Source organism: Leopardus geoffroyi, chromosome A1 (assembly GCF_018350155.1).
Source record: "Leopardus geoffroyi isolate Oge1 chromosome A1, O.geoffroyi_Oge1_pat1.0, whole genome shotgun sequence".
Taxonomy (NCBI): Eukaryota; Metazoa; Chordata; class Mammalia; order Carnivora; family Felidae; genus Leopardus; species Leopardus geoffroyi.
The window spans coordinates 135,848,968-135,859,064 of NC_059326.1; the positions used below are offsets into that span (position 1 = coordinate 135,848,968).

Genomic DNA, 10,097 nt, shown 5'->3' on the forward strand with positions numbered 1-10,097 from the left:
AGTCTAATCTCCAGAAACCTATAGACTCCGTTTCCTGGAGCCTTAATATCACCCTCATCAAGATGAAGGGGTTTCAAGTGCTTGCCATGGTGATGTGGGAAACAAAGGCAAATGAAAAATTCCCGTATTGCTTACGGCCCACTGACAAGTCCTTGAAGCGGGCAGAGTGACCTTCTTTTAGGAGCTCAGCTGCCTCAGTGATGGTACTTTGCTGGGGATAAAAGGGAATCTTGCTTAACATTATCCTGCCCCCTGCCCCTAGGATCCTGTGAGTCTTCTTAAACACATAGAAATTCCTTTGCAAACCTCTTTTATCTTTACCCCCTTCCCCCAAGTATATGTTGGCAATTATTCTCCAAGCATATGGCTCCTTATATATATTTGAAGGGTCTCATGTCTGAGGTTTTACTTAACAGTAATAAATGTTTTTCTAACAACAGCTAGCCCCTCAAGGTCCTGGAAACCTTGCTTCCAAAACACTGTCCCTAACCCCAACCCAACCTGAAGGTATATAATCAGTCACTCCTCACAACCCCAGTGCAGCTCTTTCTGCCCACAGGTACTGTCCCCGTGCTTTAATAAAATCACATTTTTTGCACCACAAGCATCTTCAAGAATTCTTTCTTGGCTGTCACCTCCAAACCCCGCCATCACTTGAAACCCCATCAAATAGCTTCAGTGCCTGGGTGAAATGATTTTGATAGTATTTCCTAATATCAACATAGTTGAAATAACTTTGGCTGGATTTAAAGATTATTCTGGATTAGAAACAAACAAGTGAACCCTTCTTTGCCTTAGTAGACTTTTATTCTTCCTCTTCTCCAGATTCAGCCCATACTTCCCTTAACCACCCACTTCCCCCAAGTAAACATACCCTACTTATATGGAAAACCAGACTTAGAACAAGATCAGTTATAGAACAAGATCAGTGCTCTGTGCATATTAGATGCTCAGAGATTTAAGATTATCTTAAGAGATTTAATGTATTTATTTTATTTTTAATTTTTATTTATCTTTTTAATTTACATCCAAGTTAGCATATAGTACAACATTGATTTCAGGAGTTGATTCCTTAATGTCCCTTACCCATTTAGCCGATCCCCCCTCCCACAACCCCTCCAACAACCCTGTTTGTTCTCCATATTTAAGAGTCTCTTCTGTTTTGTCCCCCTCCCTGTTTTTATATTATTTTTACTTCCCTTCCCTTATGTTCATCTGTTTTGTATCTTAAAGTCCTCATAAGAGTGAAGTCATATGGTATTTATCTTTCTCTAATTTTGCTTAGCATAATACACTCTAGTTCCATCCACGTAGTTGCAAATGATAAGATATCATTCTTTTTGATTGCTGAGTAATACTCCATTGTATGTGTGTGTATGTGTGTGTGTGTATATATATATATACACTCACCCACATATATGTATATATATATACAATATATAAGTACATATATACAATACATAAGTACATAAGTACATATATAAGTATATGTAAATATACATATGTATATATATGTGTGTGTGTATATATATATATATATATATATATATATATATATATGGGTGATGTATATATACACCACATCTTTTTATCCATCCATTGATGGACATTTGAGCTCTTTCCATACTTTGGCTATTGTTGATAGAACTGCTATAAACATTGGGGTGCATGTGCCCCTTTGAAACAGCATACCTGTATCCCTTGGATAAATACCTAGTAGTGTAATTGCTGGGTCGTAGGGTAGTTCTATTTTTAATTTTTTGAGGACCCTCCATACTGTTTTCCAGAGTGGCTGCATGAGTTTGCATTCCCATCAGCAGTGCAAAAGAGATCTTTTCTCTGCATCATTGCCAACATCTGTTGTTGCCTAAGTTGTTAATGTTGGCCATTCTGACAGGTGAGGTTGTATCTCATTGTGGCGTTGATTTGTATTTCCCTGATGATGAATGATATTGAGCATTTTTTCATGTGTTGGTTGGCCATCTGGTTGTCCTTTTTGGAGAAGTGTCTATTCATGTCTTTTGCCCATTTCCTCACTGCATGATTTGTTTTTTGGGCGTTGAGTTTGAGAAGTTCTTTATAGATTTTGGATACTAACCTTTTATCTGGTATGTCATTTGCAAATATCTTCTCCCATTCTGTCAGTTGCCGTTTAGTTTTGCTGATTGTTTCCTTCGCTGTGCAGAAGTTTTTATTTTGATGAGGTCCCAGTAGTTCATGTTTGCTTTTGTTTCCCTTGCCTCCGGAGACATATTGAGTAAGAAGTTGCTGCAGCCAAGATCAGAGAGGTTTTTGCCTGCTTTCTGCTCGAGGATTTTGATGGCTTCCTGTCTTACATTGAGGTCTTTCATCCATTTTATTTTTGTGTATGGTGTAAGAAAGTGGTCCAGGTTCATTCTTCTGCATGTCGCTGTCCAGTTTTCCCAGTACCACTTGCTGAAGAGACTGTCTTTATTCCACTGAATATTCTTTCCTGCTTTGTCAAAGATTAGTTGGCCATATGTTTGTGGGTCCATTTCTGGGTTCTCTGTTCTGTTCCATTCATCTGAGTGTCTGTTCTTGTGCCAGTAGAGATTAATATATTTATAATTTTAAAGTCAATTTGCCTACTATTCTAGCATATTCAATAGCTTTGCAAACCAAAAATAGTTTTTCTTCACTTAAAACTTTGACCGATTTAAAAAAGACTTCTTTAACCTTAAAAATATTTCAGAACTTTCCCACTAAAAATATTTTAACTCTGTTTTCTTTATCAGACTTCTCCAGAAAGCATAGATTTGAATGCATGCATATTAAATTTTTATTTAAAAAATGCATGAGTTTATTTTTTTTTAAATATTTTTATTTATTTTTGAGACAGAGAGAGACAGAGCATGAGCAGGGGAGAGGCAGGAAAAGAGAGGGAGACACAGAATCTAAAACCAGCTCCAGGCTCCCGAGCTGTCAGCACAGAGCCCGATGCGGGGCTCGAACTCACGGAGTGTGAGATCATGACCTGAGCCGAAGTTGGACGCTCAACTGACTGAGCCACCCAGGCGCCCCTGAAAAAATGCATGAGTTTAAAGTTGGCTTTCATCACCCTTTATGTGCAATGCTGCTAAACTATTGCATAATAAATGTGTGGTGAATGTCTTTAAAAAAAACTTCTAGGGGCGCCTGGGTGGCGCAGTCAGTTAAGCGTCCGACTTCAGCCAGGTCACGATCTCGCGGTCCGTGAGTTCGAGCCCCGCGTCAGGCTCTGGGCTGATGGCTCAGAGCCTGGAGCCTGTTTCCCATTCTGTGTCTCCCTCTCTCTCTGCCTCTCCCCCGTTCATGCTCTGTCTCTCTCTGTCCCAAAAATAAAATAAACGTTGAAAAAAAAAAATTAAAAAAAAAAAAACAAAAAAACTTCTATCTACCAATTTGAGTACATTTCATTCTTTTCAAGTTTATTTATTTTGAGAGAGAGAGAGAGAAAACACATGTGCACAAGTGGGGGAGCGGCAGACAGAGAGAATGAGAGAGAATCCCAAGCAAGTGCTGTCAGCCCAGAGCCCACCACGGGGCTCAATCTCAATCTCCAAAACCAAACCGTGAGATCATGAATGGAGCTAAAACAAGTCAGATAGTTAACCGACTGAGCCACCCAGGTGCCCCAAGAGTATCATGTATATTTTATATACAAATCTGTTTCATATGTGTGTTTACATTTCTCCTAATCTGTGGCTGCTGCTGTTCTTAAGTCTTTTTTTTAAGCAGGCTCCATGGCCAACCTGGGGCTAGAACTCATGACCCTGAGATCCAGTTGCGTGCTCTCCTGACTGAGCTAGTCAGGCCCCCCCAGTATTAGGTGTCTTTTGAGAGGAAGAGTTTTAAATTTTGAAGTCAAATTTATTGATTCTTTTTTCTTTGGTTTGTGTTTTTTGTGTTCTATCAGATAAATCTTTGCCTAATCAAAGAGCACTAAAATTTCTTAGTATGTTTTCATCTAGAAGTTTTATATATTTTAGGTTTTACACATAGGTCTCTGAGACATTTTGAATTGATACGGTATGTGGTTAAGTTTGAAGTTCACTTTTTTTAAATTTTATTTTTGGGGCGCCTGGGTGGCGCAGTCGGTTAAGCGGCCGACTTCAGCCAGGTCACGATCTCGCGGTCCGTGAGTTCGAGCCCCACGTCAGGCTCTGGGCTGATGGCTCAGAGCCTGGAGCCTGTTTCCAATTCTGTGTCTCCCTCTCTCTCTGCCCCTCCCCCGTTCATGCTCTGTCTCTCTCTGTCCCAAAAATAAATAAACGTTGAAAAAAAAAAATTTAAATTTTATTTTTAAGTAATCTCTACTTCCAATGTGGGGACTAGAACTCGCAACCCCAAATCAAGAGTCTTCTGCTCTACCAACCAAGCCAGCCAGGTGCCCCGAGGTTCACTTTTTTGATATGTATACCTATTATTTGTCAAAAAGTTAGTTTCCCCATTGATTTTCCTTTTGCACCTCCATCAAAAATCGCCTGTATAGGCATGGATTTCTTTCTGGACTCTCTTTTCTGTTACAAGATCTGATCTATGTGTCCATCATTGTAGTATGCCACATTGTCTTGCTTTAGTCTTTATAGCAAATCCTGAAATCATGTACACCAGGGTTGTTTTTAACTTTGTTCTCTTGTTTCAGCATTGTTTGGTTACTCTAGCTCTTACATGTTTCCATATGTGTTTCCAGCAATTTTTCTTTTTATTATGGAACGCTTCACAAATTTGCATGGCATCTTTGTGCAGAGGCCATGCTAAAGTTCACTGTATTGTTCCAATTTTAGTGTATGTGCTGCCAAAATGGGCACTCAGCAACTTTTACTTTAAATTTTTTTTTAATGTTTATTTATTTTTGAGACAGAGAGAGATAGAGCATGAATGGGGGAGGGTCAGAGAGAGAGGGAGGCACAGAATCTGAAACAGGCTCTAGGCTCTGAGCGGTCAGCACAGAGCCCGATGCGGGGCTCGAACCCACGAACTGTGAGATCGTGACCTGAGCTGAAGTCGGACGCTTAGCCGACTGAGCCACCCAGGCGCCCAGCAACTTTTACTTTAGAAGAGTATGCTGGCATTTTGATTGGGGCTGGATTAATAGATCAATTTGGGGAAAATTGTCATGTTAATAATATTGAATCTTCGATTTCATGAACATGGTTTATACATCTTTTTTGGATCTTTGATTTCTTTCATTTGAATTTTCAGTATGCAGATCTTGCAAATATTTTGTTAGATTTAACCTAAGTAGGTCATGTTTTTGGTACTATTGTAAATGGTATTGTTCTAATCTTAATTTCCAATTGTTTGTCACTGCTATATGGAAATGCAGTAGTTTTTGTGTATTGGTCTTATATCCTGTGACTTTGTTAACGTCACTTATTAGTTCAAGTAGTTTTTGTATGGATTCTCTTTGGAATTTCTACATAGATTATCATGTTACCTGAGAATACCTTATTTTTTTCCTTACAGCTCTGTATGTCTTTTATTTATTTTCTGCTTAATGCACTGGTGAGGATCCCCAGGATGAGCAAATGATCACTTGGCTTTTTATTCGCTAGCCTCGTGTAACAAATTATATTTTTTTGAATCCTCCCTTCCATAATAATAAATTCCTTAGACAACAAACCTCTGAATGGATTTCAAGGGTCTTTGAGTCTTTGAAAAACATAAACAGTATTTTACATTAATATGTATATCTGTATTACTTAGAGGAAGTGGGTTCGTAGCTTATATCAGACTGTCAAAGGAATTTATGTCATCAAAAGTGTTAAGGAACTAAATTTAAATAAAAGCCGATTTATACATATAAATAGGTATATATGAATGATTTTCAGGATGTTGTTTTTCACTACTAAGAACTGGGATGCCTGGGTGACAGAATCGGTTAAGCATCCGGCTATTGATTTTGGTGCAGATCATGCTCTCACAGTTTATGAGTTTGAGCCTTGCATTGGGCTCTCAGCTGACAGCGTGGAGTCTGCTTGGGATTCTCTGTCTCTCTCTCTCACTGCCCCTCCCCTGCTTGTCCTCTGTCTCTCTCTCTCTCTCAAAATAAATAAACATTTAAAAAAAAAGTTACTAAGAACTGTGATTCTTTTTTTACCTTGGACTCTCCCCCCTCCATAGGAAAGGATAAATGCTTCTTAGCAGTTTTTACCCCTATGACTTTTTTTTCTTAAGATTTTAAAAAAATGTTTATTTTTGAGAGAGATAAAGAGCAAGCAGGGAAGTGGCAGAGAAAGAGGGAGACAGAGGATCAGAAACAGGCTCCGTGCTGACAGCAGAGAGCTGATGTAGGGCTCAAACTCATGAACCCCGAGATCATGACCTCAGCTAAAGTCAGACACTTAACTGACTGAGCCACCCAGGGACCCCGACCCCTATGACTTTTTGTTAGAAACTAACAAATTTAAATGTTGGTAGGGATTGGTGGTAGAACATTCAAAAGAAATACAGATGAAGTGAGGCAAAACCCCTTTTAAATGCCCACAAAAATAAAAAATATACCAACAAGAGTGGGCATAAAGAAAACAATCAGTGGTTATACATACTTCAAAGCTTGTTAAGGTACTCATGAGGAACAAAATATATCTTATTAAGAAGTCTTATTTACAGAAACATAAAATGATTTAAAATTTAGAACACTTTTTATCTCCTTAGGTTTGTTTTATTATTTTTTTTTATTAAAAAATTTTTTTAATGTTTTATTTATTTTTGAGACAGAGCATGAGCAGGGGAGGGGCAGAGAGAGGGAGACATAGAATCTGAAGCAGGCTCCAGGCTCTGAGCTGTCAGCACAGAGCCTGACATGGGGCTTGAACTCATGAACCGTGAGATCATGACCTGAGCTGAAGTTGGATGCTTAACCCACTGAGCCACCCACGCGCCCCTCCTTAGGTTTATTTTAAACCAATCTACTTAAGTTAAAAACCAAACAAGTAGGTTGAATAAAACCAAAGACAAACAGTAAATGGGGTTATTTCTACAACCTTCAAATAATTGTAACAACATGTTAAAGCACTATCACTAGTTTCAAATAAAAACCTAGAGCTGAAATGAGTATATTAATATTTAATTTATTTAATTATATTAATATTTAATTAAAATTCCCCAAAGGTGTATAGCTCTGTATTAGATTCCCTTTTAGATAATAATCTCCCTTCTGTTGAAGGAAAATCTTTGAGTCAGTTTTGCTGTTAAGATAATTAGCAACCACTTGATAATTTAGTGAATTCTAGTAATGAAAAAAACATTGTCTTCTCAAAACAGCCATTAATATTACTAAAAATAATAACACTATGTGCCAAACACTGTTTATTTAATCCTTACAATAGCCCTATGATGTAATTATCCTCATTTTATATGTGATTTGACTGGATAGCACCTATGTGCTATTATCTTAGTCTGAGTAATTCTCTTCTCTACCTCTATACTCATTCTTCAAAGCCCTGCATCCTATAGCATTTATCCTTTTCTGATATTCATAGTAGGAAACAGTTATCTCTTTTATTCTCTATGTTAGAATCTCCAGTAGGGCATTTGCCACAGTCTACCTGATTTGTCTAAAGGGTCCATTTGTATGTATATCTTCCTTGTATACTAGGTTATGATCATCTGAAGGTCAAGAACTTGAGGCTTTCCCCACCAGTTATTTGGTTGGAGTCTTGCATGTATATAATAGGCAATATATGATTATTAAAATGAATCTACTAAATGTTATCTTTGCTTACAATTTACTCAGGAATTTACTGGACAGATAAGCTTACTCATGTGCCAAGTTCCATGTACATTAAGCAGTATAACTTAATGGGTAAGAGCCTGCTAAGATAGACTCCTGACTCTGATACTTCCTAGCTGTGATCTTGACTGTGTCACTTCATTCTGTGCCCTGTTTCCATCACCTGTAATGGAAATAATAATACCTACCTCAGATGGTATCATGTGGATTAATAGAGTTCACTTTTGAAATGTATTTAAGAGTGCTTGGCATGTAAGATACATGTAATATATACATGTAGTATACACGTTATTCTTTCTTACCCTTTTTTTTTTAAGTTTATTTATTTTGAGAGAGAGCGTGTGAGCAGGAGAGGGGCAGAGAGGGAGAGAAAGAGAATCCCAAGCAGGCTCCTTGCTGTCAGTGCAGAGCCTGACGTGGGGCTTGATCCGATGAACCATGAGATCATGACTTGAGCTGAGATCAAGAGTCAGAGGCTTAACCAACTGGGCCTCTCAGATACCCTTCTTTCTTACCATTCTTGGCAACATTGTAATAGTAAAAAGCTGGAAACAACCTAAAAGTCTATCAGTAGGGGACAGATTAAACCAATCATAGCACTCCTATATGGACTTATGTGCAAACTTTAAAAAGATTAGGGATCCAGGGGTGCCTGGCTGGCTCAGTTGGAAGAGCATGTGACTTAATCTCAGGATTGTGAGCTCAAGCCCACATTGGATGTAAAGATTACTTAAATAAAACTTAAAAAAAAAAAAATTAGGGATCCAAAGATGTATGAATGACTAGTAGGTACATCAATAGTCATCAGGGAAATGTAAATCAAGACTAATATGAAATATTACTATACATGCACAGGATGGCTATTAGATGAACAAGTGTTCATCTAGCAGGTACTGGCATGGATGTGGAGAAATTAGATCCCTACTACGTAGACAGGGGGAGGGGAATGTAAAGTAATGCAACCATTTTGCAAAACAGTTTGGTATTTTCGCAAAAAGTTAAACTCAGTTGCGAAAGGACCCAGAAATTTCCCTCTATACCCAAGAATTGAAAACCTACATCTACACAAAAACCTGTATACAAATGTTCATAACATAATTCATAAGACCCAGAAAGGATACAACCCAATTGTGCAAATGATGGAATGGATAAACAAGAGGTGGTACATACAGTGGAATATTACTTGATAAAAAGGAATGAGGTACCTACTGGTAGAGGCTGCCATATGGATGACCTTGGAAACAATATGCTAAGTCAAAGAAGCCAGACATAAAAGGCTACATATTGTATGATTCCATTTATATGAAATGCCCAGAATATGCAAAACCATACAGACAAAGTAAACTAGTGATTCCAAGGGGCTAGGAGAAGGGAAAAATGGAAAGTGACTGCTAACAGTACTGGACTTTTTCTGGGTGGGGTAATAAAAATGTTACGTATGGAATTAGATAGTGATGGTTGAAGTATGATGATTACACAATCTTGTGAGTATAATAAAAGCCAGCTAGTTGTGCACTTTTTTTTAAGTTTATTTTTTGGGTGAGAGTGCAAGTGAGCAGGGGAGGGGCAGAGAAAGAGGAAGAGAAAGAATCCCAAATAGGCTCTGTGCTATTTAGCGTGGAGCCCGATGTGGGGCTTGAACCCACAAAATGTGAGATTGTGACCTGAGCTGAAACCTAGAGTTAGACACTTAACTGAGCCACCCACGCATCCAATTATGCACTTTAAAATGACAAATTTGGGGGCACCTGGGTGGCTCAGTCAGTTAAGCGTCCAACCCTTGATTTCGGCTCAGGTCATGAACTCATTGGCATGAGATCGAGCCCCACCCCATGTTGGGCTCTGCACTGGGTGTAGATCCTGCTTGAGATTCTTTCTCTCCCTCTCTGCCCCTCCCCGTGCTCTCTTATTTATTTTTTTTGTTTGTTTTAAAGGTTTATTTATTTTTTTAGGGGGCCAGGGGCAGAGAGAGGGAGACACCGAATCCAAAGCAGGCTCTAGGCTCTGAGCTGTGAGCACAGAACCCAACGCGGGACTTGAACTCACAAACCGCAAGACCATGACCTGAGCCAAAGTCGGACACTTAACCAACTGAGCCACCCAGGGCCCCCACGCTCTCTCTCTTAATAAACAAACAAGTAAATAAATAAAAATTTTTAAAAACACATAAAGTAAAATTTTATCTTAATTTGAAAGAATAGGGAGGTCTGTATATGAGATGATATACTCTCCAAAATATATTAAATGAAAGTAGGGAGATACAGAAGAATGTATATAATATGCTACCACATGCTTAAAGCAACTAAAGTACACAAACATACATACTTTGCAGGCATAAAATCTCTCCAAAAGAGACTTA

The 10,097-nt window shown here is 38.4% G+C and overlaps 1 non-coding gene across 1 annotated transcript; it reads right to left on the reverse strand.

Annotated features, from left to right (window-relative positions):
- Positions 1-4,704: 4,704 nt before the first annotated feature.
- Positions 4,705-4,811, reverse strand: LOC123581714. The gene has a single exon (XR_006703960.1). It is a non-coding gene; the product is annotated as a U6 spliceosomal RNA (small nuclear RNA).
- Positions 4,812-10,097: the final 5,286 nt, after the last annotated feature.